Genomic DNA, 12,269 nt, shown 5'->3' with positions numbered 1-12,269 from the left:
AAGTAACAAGTTAACATAAATTACTGCTATGAAGCACAAAAATCAATGATCAATGAGAGACATTAATTAAAGCAGTACGGTACTCACATTAAATACATTACTACATTATAATAACACTGAACAGTAGATATCGTAAACTTAATTATAATTTTTAAAATGATGAAGATGATGGCTTATGCAGAGTGGGAACCACCCCTCTTTCTGGTCTCTTTAAGCCACAATGAAAGAGCAGCTTCGATTTTCTTGATGCTTGTATTTTGCTCAGACACTACTCTACGAGCTTCAGTATTAAAGCTAAGTTCTGAACTTTTGTGGATCTCCTTTTCTTGAATTTTAATTGCACGTTTCGAAGATTCACTTATACCTAATTGCCGTCCTACCTTCGATCCACATTTTTAATTGTTCAAGCATATCGAGAATCTTGACCTTTGCTTCAATGGTGAGAAATTTTCTCATTTTCTTTCCAATTTCGTCAACTTTAGATGAAAAAGTGCGTTTGGGAGCCATTCTATTTTATCAACATTCATATGTAGAATGAGAGAAAAAAAAAATTAAGAATCGGAGCGGTTATTTGTAAAAACTAAAGCAAAGCGTTGCTTAGGTTTAGACTAATAGTGTGTGAACTTCCGCTTTCAGTGATGTTAAAGGGATGAAAGTCCATTCAAAAAACCAATATTTAGTGTCAACGAAGCTCATTCTAACGCTTCACCGCTCCTTTCCAAAAAAATTCATGTTGCGGGCGAGCAATTTGCGTCAGCAATAAAAAAAAATCATAACTTATAATAAACTCGCGTTATAGCCATTTCGCGTAAGTCGGATCGCGTTGTAGCGGGATCCGACTGTAATCGACAGTACAGAGTTTTTCCATATTCGCTGCATTTCAAATTTGAGAATTACGATTTTTATATTGTTGCCATTTACTGTCACAGACAAATTTCTAATTCATGTATTACCATAACCGATTTGGAGCAATTTAATATAATAAAAGTTTACATAAAATCAGGTTTACTTGAATAGTATTGACTAAATTGGAATACAATTGATTAATGATAACAATACAAATTCCAATTAAAATGAAAAGTAATGGAACTATTGATCGTATTTGCAACTTATAACATGTAACCAGTAGTAATAGCAGAATCAGAAAGAAAAATTTAAAATCCCGTAATGTCGCAAAACTGCAGATTAAATAACTTACAAAAGTTTATTAATGTTAACAAATAACAAAAGATATTTGTTAACAAATTCGGTAACATCATGTCGACAGATAAAATTTAAAATTATTGTTCTTTTCCTGATTGTCTAGTAGAAAAAAACCGCAAAGAGAAAAAATGTTTAAAGTTTACGAAAAAGGTAATATATCAATTCTAGCTTAGTAACTCCATAAAATTCCATCCTCCGTAGAAAAAGTCGGTCTTTTGTTTGGTATCGAGTGGCGGTGCGAGTTTATATAAAGCGTAAAATTTGCGAATGAATATTATTTGATTTTTTAATTCATTTTGCCGTATATAAAAATGTTTCAAAGATGAGACCAGACTAAATGAAGTCCTTCAAAAATTTCAAGTTTTTTTAGTACCTGTTACGATCATCCACTTCCCTACATTCTTGAGGCGACTGAATGGGAAAATATTGAATTGAAATTTGATTTTCACAGTGCTTGTTTATTTCAACTTAATAAACAGCCTATTGAAATACAAAACACACCCTTTTCCGGGGAAAATAACATTTAAATAAAATAAGTATTAAAAAAACATTGATTGTTTCCATTTAGATTAACTGGTACATTAAATTTTCACTGAATGCCCACCTTACTTTTTGCGACATAGCAGTCACACGTTTCAGAAAAGAAAAACATATACGTAAGCCTCCCTCTTGAATATATTGGTGCTGAATGTAAATCGACACCTGTCCCTCTTAGAGTCAGCCTAGATACTAAATTTTCTATGAATATCTGCATTATTTCTTGAGAAAGGAAATAGCAGTCATAAAGAAGAAAAAGGTCTGTTTCTACACCTGTTGGAGCTATTGGTGTCAAAATTTGAATCAGCAACTTTACCATTTAAGGTATGCTTAGCAAATGATGCTTGCTTAATCCTTGCTTTTAATCGTAAGTTACATAAGTTTTCCTTAAAAAGGAAAAGTTCGGTTGCTTTCCCCCCTAGGAGCAAGGGGAGCAAGAAATTATAACTAATCAACACCAATTCTTACCGGACTACGTGTAGATTGAGTCTAGTACTTTTCAAGCTTGAATGGCTACACAAAATCGTTCTATAAGACAAACCGACTTTTCTCAGAAACTGTAAGATTAAATCTAAAAAAAATAAAACATTCAAGATCTCACTACGCTCTTCTTTATGTTATACATTGTTTAACCAATGTCAGTACTTTGTTACTATTTTTAAATCAGTCAATGACTATCACTCTACACCTCCGAGAAGAAGAAGGGTCGATAGGACTCAATTGTTTCGTTTTCCCATTCTGGTTACATTCTGGACACAAATTGAAATTTAAAACAAACGTCAATACATTATTTTAAGTTTCATATATGATGTCAATACAGTATTTTAAGTTTCATGCATGATGACAATGCATTATTTTAAGTTTCATGCATGACGTCAATACATTATTTTAATTTTCGTGTACAACCCATTTTTTTAATTTTGAAATGTCTGAATTGAAAGAAAAAAGAGAAGAAAAAAAATTGAATGAGGAAATATAAAACAACAAAGTCATTGTAATTTTCACTTTTGTTTTCTAACAGCGCTTCTCCCTTTGTAAATGCGACAATTATGTGTAGCTTTTTCATTATTTCATTTTCCTTTGATTATTCACACAAAACTTAAGTATTTTTTGTTTTCGCGAAAGAGGCACATGTTATTAAATATTAAACCATCGAACTTAACCGAAAGATTCGGTTTCCTCAGAGAATGAAGCAAGGTATGTCTGAAATACATTTACTTTCTACAAAACTGAAACCTCGTAATAGAAACGGTAGGAATTTTAAACTTACTCGATTAGAGTGCGAAACATGTATATTCGTTGGACGTGACGTCAAAATATGTTTCAAAAGAATGCTACAAAAATAATTCTTTTTCCAAAAAGTTAGTAAGTTAATTAAGTTGATAGACGTATCACTGGGATCTGTAAAACGTACAAGTCATATTTTGCGAGCATTTTTTTCTTGTTTCCCTTTAATAATTATGGTTTCATTCTCGGAAAATGTAAGAGAACTGTACAGATTTATTACGGATTAGTGGTACACGCACGGCTTTGCCCGTAGTATAAAATTAAAAGGTCTTTTGGTTCGCCTGTATATTTACAAACAAATAATGTATGGTGAATTTTTCGCCAATTGGCTTGCCCATGTTACGGTTCCACGCTATGATAACTTAGTAATTTACTCGTCCATCTTATGATAATTTTGCTCGGGAAAATGTTCTTAAAATTGGAATAGAAAAAGAACAAACTCGAATTTTCGAAAAATCGCTTCGAGGTGCACACCCCCATTCTACAAACCAACTTTGTGCCAAATTTCATGAAAATCGGCAGAACGGTCGAGGCGCTATGCGCGTCACAGAGATCTTGACAGACAAAGATCCTGACAGACAGAGCTCCGGATAGAGATATATCCAGACAGAGAGACTTTCAGCCTTATTATTGGTAAAGATGGCATATATATATATATATATATATATATATATATATATATATATATATATATATCCATATCTTGTCTTATAATTAAAAAAAAAGGGGGGAAATTGTGGTTGTTCCCCTTTGTCGAGACCCTTAGCTTTAAATTTTGTGAGCGAATGCTGCGGTATGAATTGAAAAGAATAAAGACTTATGACTTGTGGAGGCGAAAATATTGCTTTTAAGTAAAAATATTATTCTTTAAATAATTTAACGTTTTTAAATGAATTGCTCAGATTGATCGGAATTAAAGAACTAAATGTAAAAATCCAGCAGGTATGAGTTTTTGAAATTCGGTTATTTCTCGTAAAAAGGTTCTCGCTTAGTGTAATCTAATAAGGATCCCAAAATACAATACTTTTAAGTTTTTTAAAAATAATTCTGTCCTAAGAAGTAATAGTTCGATGTGTGTGATGTGCGATAAAAAATATAGAAAAATCGTGTAGGTTTTTATTAACGAAATTACATATTGAACCGTATGAGCTGATGATTGTTTTGGCTCACATCAATTGCTTCACATTAATAATTTTATATAGTAGTGTCCAAATTTATTTAACCCTTAACATGGGAGGTGCGGTCTTACAGACCGCTCAAAAGTTCTTTCGATCATCCCTATTTCATTTTCAGTCCGATTAAATGGTTTTTCCTAATAGCTTCTTGCTATGTGAACTTGAACACCCCCTCTTGCTTGACAAGTTATTTTTAGGCAAGTGCATCTGGTTTAAATTTCATTACATTCTTTAGAAGCGGTCTCCACTTCAGTGTTACAATTTTCGTCAGTAGTAGACATGGCTCTTAGAACCGCGGATATAGGTTCATTTATCTTATCCGCGCTATGCGGAAGAGATGCAAAATATTCTAAATGAGGTTGAGATTTGTTTGAAATGTTCAGAAACGTTACACAATGATGTTCTAAGGACAATGAAGGCTGAACTATTCCTTGAAATACGACGCAAAATAGTAATAGTTAAAGGGCTGTCAAAAATTTCCTATAACGTGATACACTCAATTTTCTAGTACTAAAATGTTCGATACATATTAATGTCTTCAAATGAATTCATTAAAAAAATAAGTGAATCGTTTTTATTACGAGTAGTTAGTTATTTACTGCAGCATATGAGTTTCCCGAAAAATCTTAAGACTCTAGCAAAATTTCCTCGGAAAAGATATATTTCGATTCAAAATTCAAAAATATTTTTTCCCAGTGCTAATAAAATTTCAAAAAACATTCAAAAGAAATTAAAGGAATGTATCTTAATTACGTAGGACGTCCCCTGGTACGTCCTACTTTTTCACCCCCCCCCCTGTTACTGGTAAAATTCTTGCCTAAATTCGTGATTAGTAGGGATTAGCAGAATTTCCTGTGCTTTCAAAGCTAAAAGTGCGTATTTTAACGGGGTGCAGCTGCAAAAAACTCTTTAAAAGGAAAAGTAATGTTTAATTCCATAAAGTTATATAAGTAAAAAGTCCAAAATAAGTGTTATTCATAATATGCGTAATATATGTCGATACTAACATACTAAAATTTGCAGTTTGGCTTAAAATCGAGTTTGGGAAAATCTCTTGTCTAGAATTGACTTTTAAGATATATTTTCTAGCACTAAACTTCTGCCTGGAAATATTTTATAAAAATAATTCAATAAAATATTATTCATCTATTGGACGCATTGCATGTTATGATTTAATTACAGAATCATATTAACAATAAATACAAAAATCTTTAACATTGGCAATTATGCTTCGGAATTAACGTTACTTTCCTGGGAGTAACATAATGATTTCAACGGGAGAATTCTACGTTAACGAAAATACATTCTTTTTTTTTAAATGAACTGTTTTTGTAGTAGGGTAAAAAACTTCGAAAAATAACATCATAAAGAATGTTGTATGTTTAGTGATTCACTGTTTTAAGGGGATAAACTTAACTTCCGACACAGGAGCGCAAAATATTATATTTTCAGTGTTAATTTCCGGTGCACGATTAAGCACATTTCTAAATACGACCAAAGGGAAAAAAAGTCATCCTTGTGAAAAAACATATACATGAAAATGAGAGAGAGGAAAAATAGAATAAAATAAAGAAATAAGAAAGAATAAAGCCAAATCTGATGTAATTCACTGATCTATGTGCGCCATACTTTACAATTTGTCCAACGTAATTAGTTTAAAAAGTCGCGTGCTGAAAATATCCGAGTTTCGGGAGTCTTATTTTTCAAGATTCTATCGTTGCGTCTCTGGGTAAAGATGTTTTTCGGTAACTTATTTTAGTAGTGATAGCTATTTCGAAAAACAGTAATTAGGAAAAAAGAATGAAAATAGCTACTCACCTGCTTTTACTCCGTTCTTTGAAGTTTTTCGCTAATACATGGTATATTCGTGTATATAAAAGTCGGGAAAATGCCTAGCTGGCATACAGTAAATAAAGAGTCATTACATTATTTATTTATTTTATTTATTTATTTATTTATTTGTCAAAGAGTGACACATCAGATTTAACTATTTATGCGTTATTATTTTCAGACCAACTTTTTCTTTTTCTAAGTTTTAGAGAATGCTTACGTGACACCATTGTTTCTTTGCAAATGTTTTTTCTTTCATTCTTTTGTTGACGTGTCCATCATCTCTTCTTTAATTTATTCTCTTCGAAATACGGAATTATAAACGAGAAAATCAATTCAGCAATGCATTTTTGCTCGAGGGATACCCCAAAATTAAAATTACACTTTAAAGCTTGTCTGGGTTTTAGTTAAAATTGAAATCATGTATGAGACACATATATATTGTTAATTTTTATTGTTATTCAGTTTTTCTTTTTCATTTGAACTCTTTTTTCATTCCAGGCATTTTTTAAAGTTAAAAGCCTATTTTTACATTCATTTAGTTTTTAATTTCCGACTGTTTGATTTTTTTTCTTTGTATTGTATTCATTTCATATGAAGTATATTAGATGTACTTCATACAGAAATGTATTAAAAGTCAATAATATAGTAGTAATTATATAATCGCAGATTTCTTTAAATGTTCAGCAATTGCGTCAGTGAATTTATACAGATGTGCAAATGTTGTTGCTCAGACATGCGGTTTTCTTATAAATTATTAAAAAAAAAAAAAAAAAAAAACATTTACTCCACATTGATTTCTGGTTTCTTGCTTTTTTTACAAAATATAAAGTTAATTGAAATATTTAAAAAAATACATTTATTGTTCCAGCGCGGTACATACATTTCTTCCGTAGGTTTAAAACACTTTAGTATTTAACATTTATTAAAACTTCAAACTGTGTTCTATCACGCTATCTATGTTTTCATAACGTAATAATTATTGCTTCAGATGATGTCCTTTGTTTAGCTATAAGATATTTTTTCTGTAATTAAAGAATCTTTTCATTTGTTAGTATATGTGTTTATGTATATTTTAAGAGGCTTTAAATCATCAAAAAATACATTGTACTAAATCGAAAAATAACAGTAATGAAATTGGAATAAATTGATGAGGTTATTTATTTTAGATTTCCTTCTAATACTTGAAAACAATTTACAAATTTTCTGATAAACTTTTGTAATGCTTTACATTATAGCAAGGATATATATCGAACTCCAAACAGGCGGAATAAAGCTATGCTGTTCAGTATGCAAACAGCAGTCACTCAAGTAATCATTTATCTAACTCCTTGACTTCGCTGAAACCATGTGACTGATGTTTTGTTCCTTCCATACAAATGCTCCAGCAGTCTTCTACATATGTATGAATTTCAGGAGCCCAAGGGAACTGCTTAATTGCTCAACGCGTTCACTTCCATCATGCAAATGTGCATCAGGATCCTTTTGAGTATGCACAAACATAACAAAGATCGTGGCTTTTGCCTTTTCCAGTCCGTTGGGATAAAAGAGAAATTTACTTGTTGTGTAATTCATGCTGCTTCGTCTTTCGCGTGTTATGTCAGTGTTCCAGCTCAAAAATTAAAATTGATTGCCAATGTTGAACTTATTTTAAAGTGAATTTCAAAATTTGGTTGCCTCAGAAATGTGTGAGGTTTAATTTCAGGCTTGAATATCACTTATTTACCTATCAATTAGTCTATTCAGAGTGATCAGAAAATGTGCAGCGAAATTTTGAAGGGGGGGGGGGGAAGCGATAGAAAGGAAGTATCATACGGGAACATAAGGTCACAAATGCAATGTCGACGCGCTACATGCACACAAAATCAGCAATTATCGGCGTCGGTCGATTATTATTAGACATTAATGATGGAAAATTATTACACAAACGCGATTTTACACATTATTTTAGTTTTTAATAAAGGTGTTTAAAGTTGCGGCCTGAAAACTCTGATACACGGTCTCCATGACAACGCGGCGATCGGTGAAAGTGTGTCAGAATCGATCGTGATAACGATGTTCAATGTGTTTACATCGTGACAACTGCATTGCAGCTGCAAACCGTAAATTCCAACAACTGGTATAAAACCTTTTTAAAAACTAAATTGTTTGATCAAATCGGCTTATAAGAACATTTGCCATTATTTGTGACCTGTTTCGCATTTTAGTTTCTGGCTAAGTGTACATGGAGCACGTCAGCATTGCATGTGCGACCATATATTACTCTACCTTCTGCTCGGTTACTGACTGTTACAGACTGATGGGACAAAAAAGGTCAAGTAAAGACAAAACGACAATCTCTAGATATTATAAACGGGTTGTCGGTATTTTCCATACATTCCTATATGACTTTTGCTTCGTATCGTCTCTTCTAAACTTGACTACAAATTTTCAGATCTCCCTGTGTATACTCATGTTGATGCTATGAGATCTTTTATACGGTTAGTGATTTTGCATTACCCGTTCAATTTATTTTCAGCTTTTTAAACTCATACTTTTTATGCGCTTCCGGAATAAGTAATTAAAACTGCTGCGTCCGCGGACAAAATTTATTTTTCAAGTTCTTCTTTTCAAGTTTTTTTTTTTTTTTTTTTCAAGTTTCTCATCACTGTGAAAAAATAATCGGTTGGAAAAATTTTCTATCGCACACAAAACCCACACCTTATGATCGAATTTGACTATTTTTGTCATTTAAAAATTGCAAAGCATTCCATTTTAAAGGAATTTTGTTTCAAAACACAATTTTTGTCCGCTGGTACAAAACCCCGTTTACGCCTCAGACAGGGGGCGTTGTACCAAAAGACATATAGAAAAAAGGGTCTGAAGAACTTAAGTTTATTAAATAATTTTTAATAAGGCCTTTATCATATAACTAACTCAAACAGACATTCCTTTTTTGACGGTCAATAGTTAGAGCTTCCTTTTACTATCCTCATAGTATATTTTTTAAACTTCTGACAAATACATTTAGTTTGAATGGAGTGAACTATTAGTGTTTTGGCTTCCGACGAAGGAGATAAACTCTTCGATTTATATGCAGCATAATTAAAATTATCATTAACAAGCAGCAAACATACCAACAAAACCCAAGACACTTCATAAAATGCCTCACCAAAGTAACAGAGTGGAACTAGAAGGCCGCTGATAACCTTGTTGACGCGCTCGTTCATTGAGGACATGCTGGTATGTCCGTGGTAATGAACACAGCCTTTAAACCGACCCAAACGTCTCTCTACTGCCCCATCGATTTTAAAATTAATCCGGGTGGTATGGGTGGAATGCTGCTGAAGACGTTGAAGGGGCTCCCCTTTGATGGATTAGCGAAACTGGAGAATTTTGCGAGAAATACGCCTGGAAAATTACGAACGGTGCTGATGATTTCTCACGTCCAGAGTGCGAAATCACTCCTCGTGTCCATCAAGACGTGGGGGCACGTGCGAAGCATTTGCATAATGGCTGGCTCGGGGACTGATTAAACAATCACAATTAATGAATTTTCGTGGCTGGGTTTCGCGCAGTTTCTCTTCCTTTGTGTGAATTAATTAAAACGTTTGTTGTTTATAGTAAATAAAATTTTCAGATTAAATGAAATATGAGTTTTTGTGAAATGTATTAAATAATCTTAATATTACAATGCACCACTGCTAAACATTTTTTTTTCTTAAACCATTACAATTGATGAATTTTCGTGAGCTTGGTTTCAATCAGTTGGACTTATTTTGCGTAAATTAATTGAAACATTTACTATTCAGAAAAAATCAAATTCTTAAACTAATAAAAATTGATATTTTTGTGAAATGTATAAAATAATCTTAATTATAAACCGCGCAAGTGCCAAAACTTTTCACCCGACTGCGCGTACGCAATGCAAAGCAGGGTAATGAGTTTATCAGTCTATGTATGTATGTCTGTTCCTATGTGACGTTCTACAGACTAAACGCCTTGGGCAATTTTGGTAATTCTTACGTAAATCGATTTGTCTTAACCTTGGGAGTGTCACTAAACACTGTATGACAGTAACATGACAGTAATCAAAAATAGCATTTAAAAAACTAGTTGCCATTTTGTCAGTTTGGGATCAGCGCGCGCTGGGTGTCGCACACTGTGTCGCACGCTACCTGCGAGCGACAAACGCAGGTAGTTTTAACTGCCTGAATTTTTTTTTTGCTAAGTCTACTAATAGTGGTCTCAGTGGCCGAGTGGTTTAAGCGATTGCTTCTCCCACTTGAGGCGGTGGGTCAAGACACCTTTGCTCCGGATGGACTTTACCCTCTTTCTGATGTAAATTATTTCATGTGTTCTTTATGCGTATTCTGTACTGTTATAAAAAATATATTATGCGTAACGAAGGCAAGACACTCAGATTATAGTCCGCGTCAAAATAATCCCGTGTAATAAGCACCAAAAGAGAGTCTACTAATTCGATTTTCATTTCTAACATGTTGCATTTGTTTTTGCCTTGATTCAAGGGACTGAGTTTCGCGACGTGTACTTTCTTGACAGGCTTTTTTTGTTTTGCGAGAAAGATTTGACTGACGACGTTTCCAATTTCGCGTCATCATGAGTGATGCAGGCTGTTTATATAGCTGTGCTGTGATTGACTTAAGTTCGCGCATTTTTGCCGAAGGTCAAACACATGTAGCTTTAAGCCGAGTTAGGTCCCTAGAGGGACTAATTATCAGTAGTTTAGACCACCGCAAGTTACTTAATAAACCTCACGATACAAACAAACTCTCCCAATGAAATAAAAAGGTTGCAAAATGTACCGTCTTATTATCGTAATAACTAAGTCAATGAAAATTAACTAAAAACTGTAAAATAAAAAATTATTTAATAAAAACAAAAAACCCGACTGCGTAAAAACCAAAAAAACTAAAAAGAAAAATGTATAGGCCCAGTAGTTTAGAATGCTATTGAGTGCTACTGAATAACTGCACCATTGAGATAGTTTGATATTCGTACATAATATAAGACATATCATAAATTCAAAAACAGAATAGAAGGATCAACAGTCGGAGCCCATTCAAATTTTACGAGGTTCCTTAATTCAGAAAGGAATGGGCCGCGACTGTTGATCCCTCTTTTCTGTTCCTGCAGCAACTTTGTCGCAACCGTTAGTCCTAGATGTATACTTCCAATTGCAAAAATGTTCAAAATCAGATCCAGAGTTAAGGTATTGATAGTTCGAATCAAAAATAAAAATGAATAAAAAAAAATACGAAATTTAACTTTTTATACGGGCCCCAGGTCTTCTAACTAATATTTAGAGAAATAATCTATAATGAAAACTATTACTGACACAAAAAACTCGACATTTGTGCGGCCAAAACTAAAGGAGCCCTGTAAAAAAACTCCGAAACGTTTCTGGTTATTTCCGTGGAACGTTTCTGGATTTCAGAGGTTTTCACCTATTTCCCCGCAAAGTCAAGTATCTTTGCAAAAGAGTTTCCTGAATTGCTAAAAGATGCACAAATGCAGACATTTCACTGGTGTGAAAAATATTTTTTTCTACCAGTTTAAAAATTGATTGAGCGTGTTTATTAAATGTATCGGCTTCAGTTTGATTACATCCCGTCCAAATTGACTAAACGCCCAAAGGGAACAACTAAGTCACTAAATACCTGCAGCTTTGCGAGGCAGGAACTGCAGGCAAGGATAATGTGTGGTTCTTATTTGCAATTTTCGCATAGCTTTGGTCATGGTTGCTCTAATGCTTCTAGAGCCTTCTTGGGAAACTAGGAAGGTTCTAATCAAATACCTAAAACCTGTTTCATTTTTCTAGAAGGTTTACGACTGGCTTTAACAGGGGAGATTTCTCAATATTTCAGAATGGTTACTGAATTTTATCGGAAAACGTTCCTGGTTTCTGTAAGATATGTTATTGGTTGAAATTGGTCATATCAGCTGCCTATTATTTTCCAGGAACGTTTCTGAACTGTTTTTACAGTGAGATATTCGACTTTAAAAATTTAAAGGAACATACAAAGATGAGATTGGAACTTGTGGCCCATTAGGAGGAACGTCAGGTTGTCGAAGTAAATAAAATAAGTACTTATATTTTTCATTGTTATTCCAAAATAAATGCAAATGTTATGCCATGATACGCAAAAGCACACTACAAAATCTCGAGCAATTTGAAAAATCGCACTACATGCACACATATAGTTTTAATCTTTCTTCAATAAAACAAACTTATCT

General features: G+C 33.2%; 1 protein-coding gene across 1 annotated transcript in view; it reads left to right on the top strand.

Annotated features, from left to right (window-relative positions):
* The window catches only part of LOC129216421 (uncharacterized), a 237,936-nt gene that overhangs the window by 138,884 nt on the left and 86,783 nt on the right, over positions 1-12,269 (top strand). The gene's annotated exons all lie outside the window — the stretch shown is intronic.

This window comes from Uloborus diversus, chromosome 2 (genome assembly GCF_026930045.1).
Source record: "Uloborus diversus isolate 005 chromosome 2, Udiv.v.3.1, whole genome shotgun sequence".
Classification (NCBI taxonomy): domain Eukaryota; kingdom Metazoa; phylum Arthropoda; class Arachnida; order Araneae; family Uloboridae; genus Uloborus; species Uloborus diversus.
The sequence above is the reverse complement of the archived record's forward strand: the minus strand, read 5'-3'. Positions and strand labels throughout refer to the sequence as shown.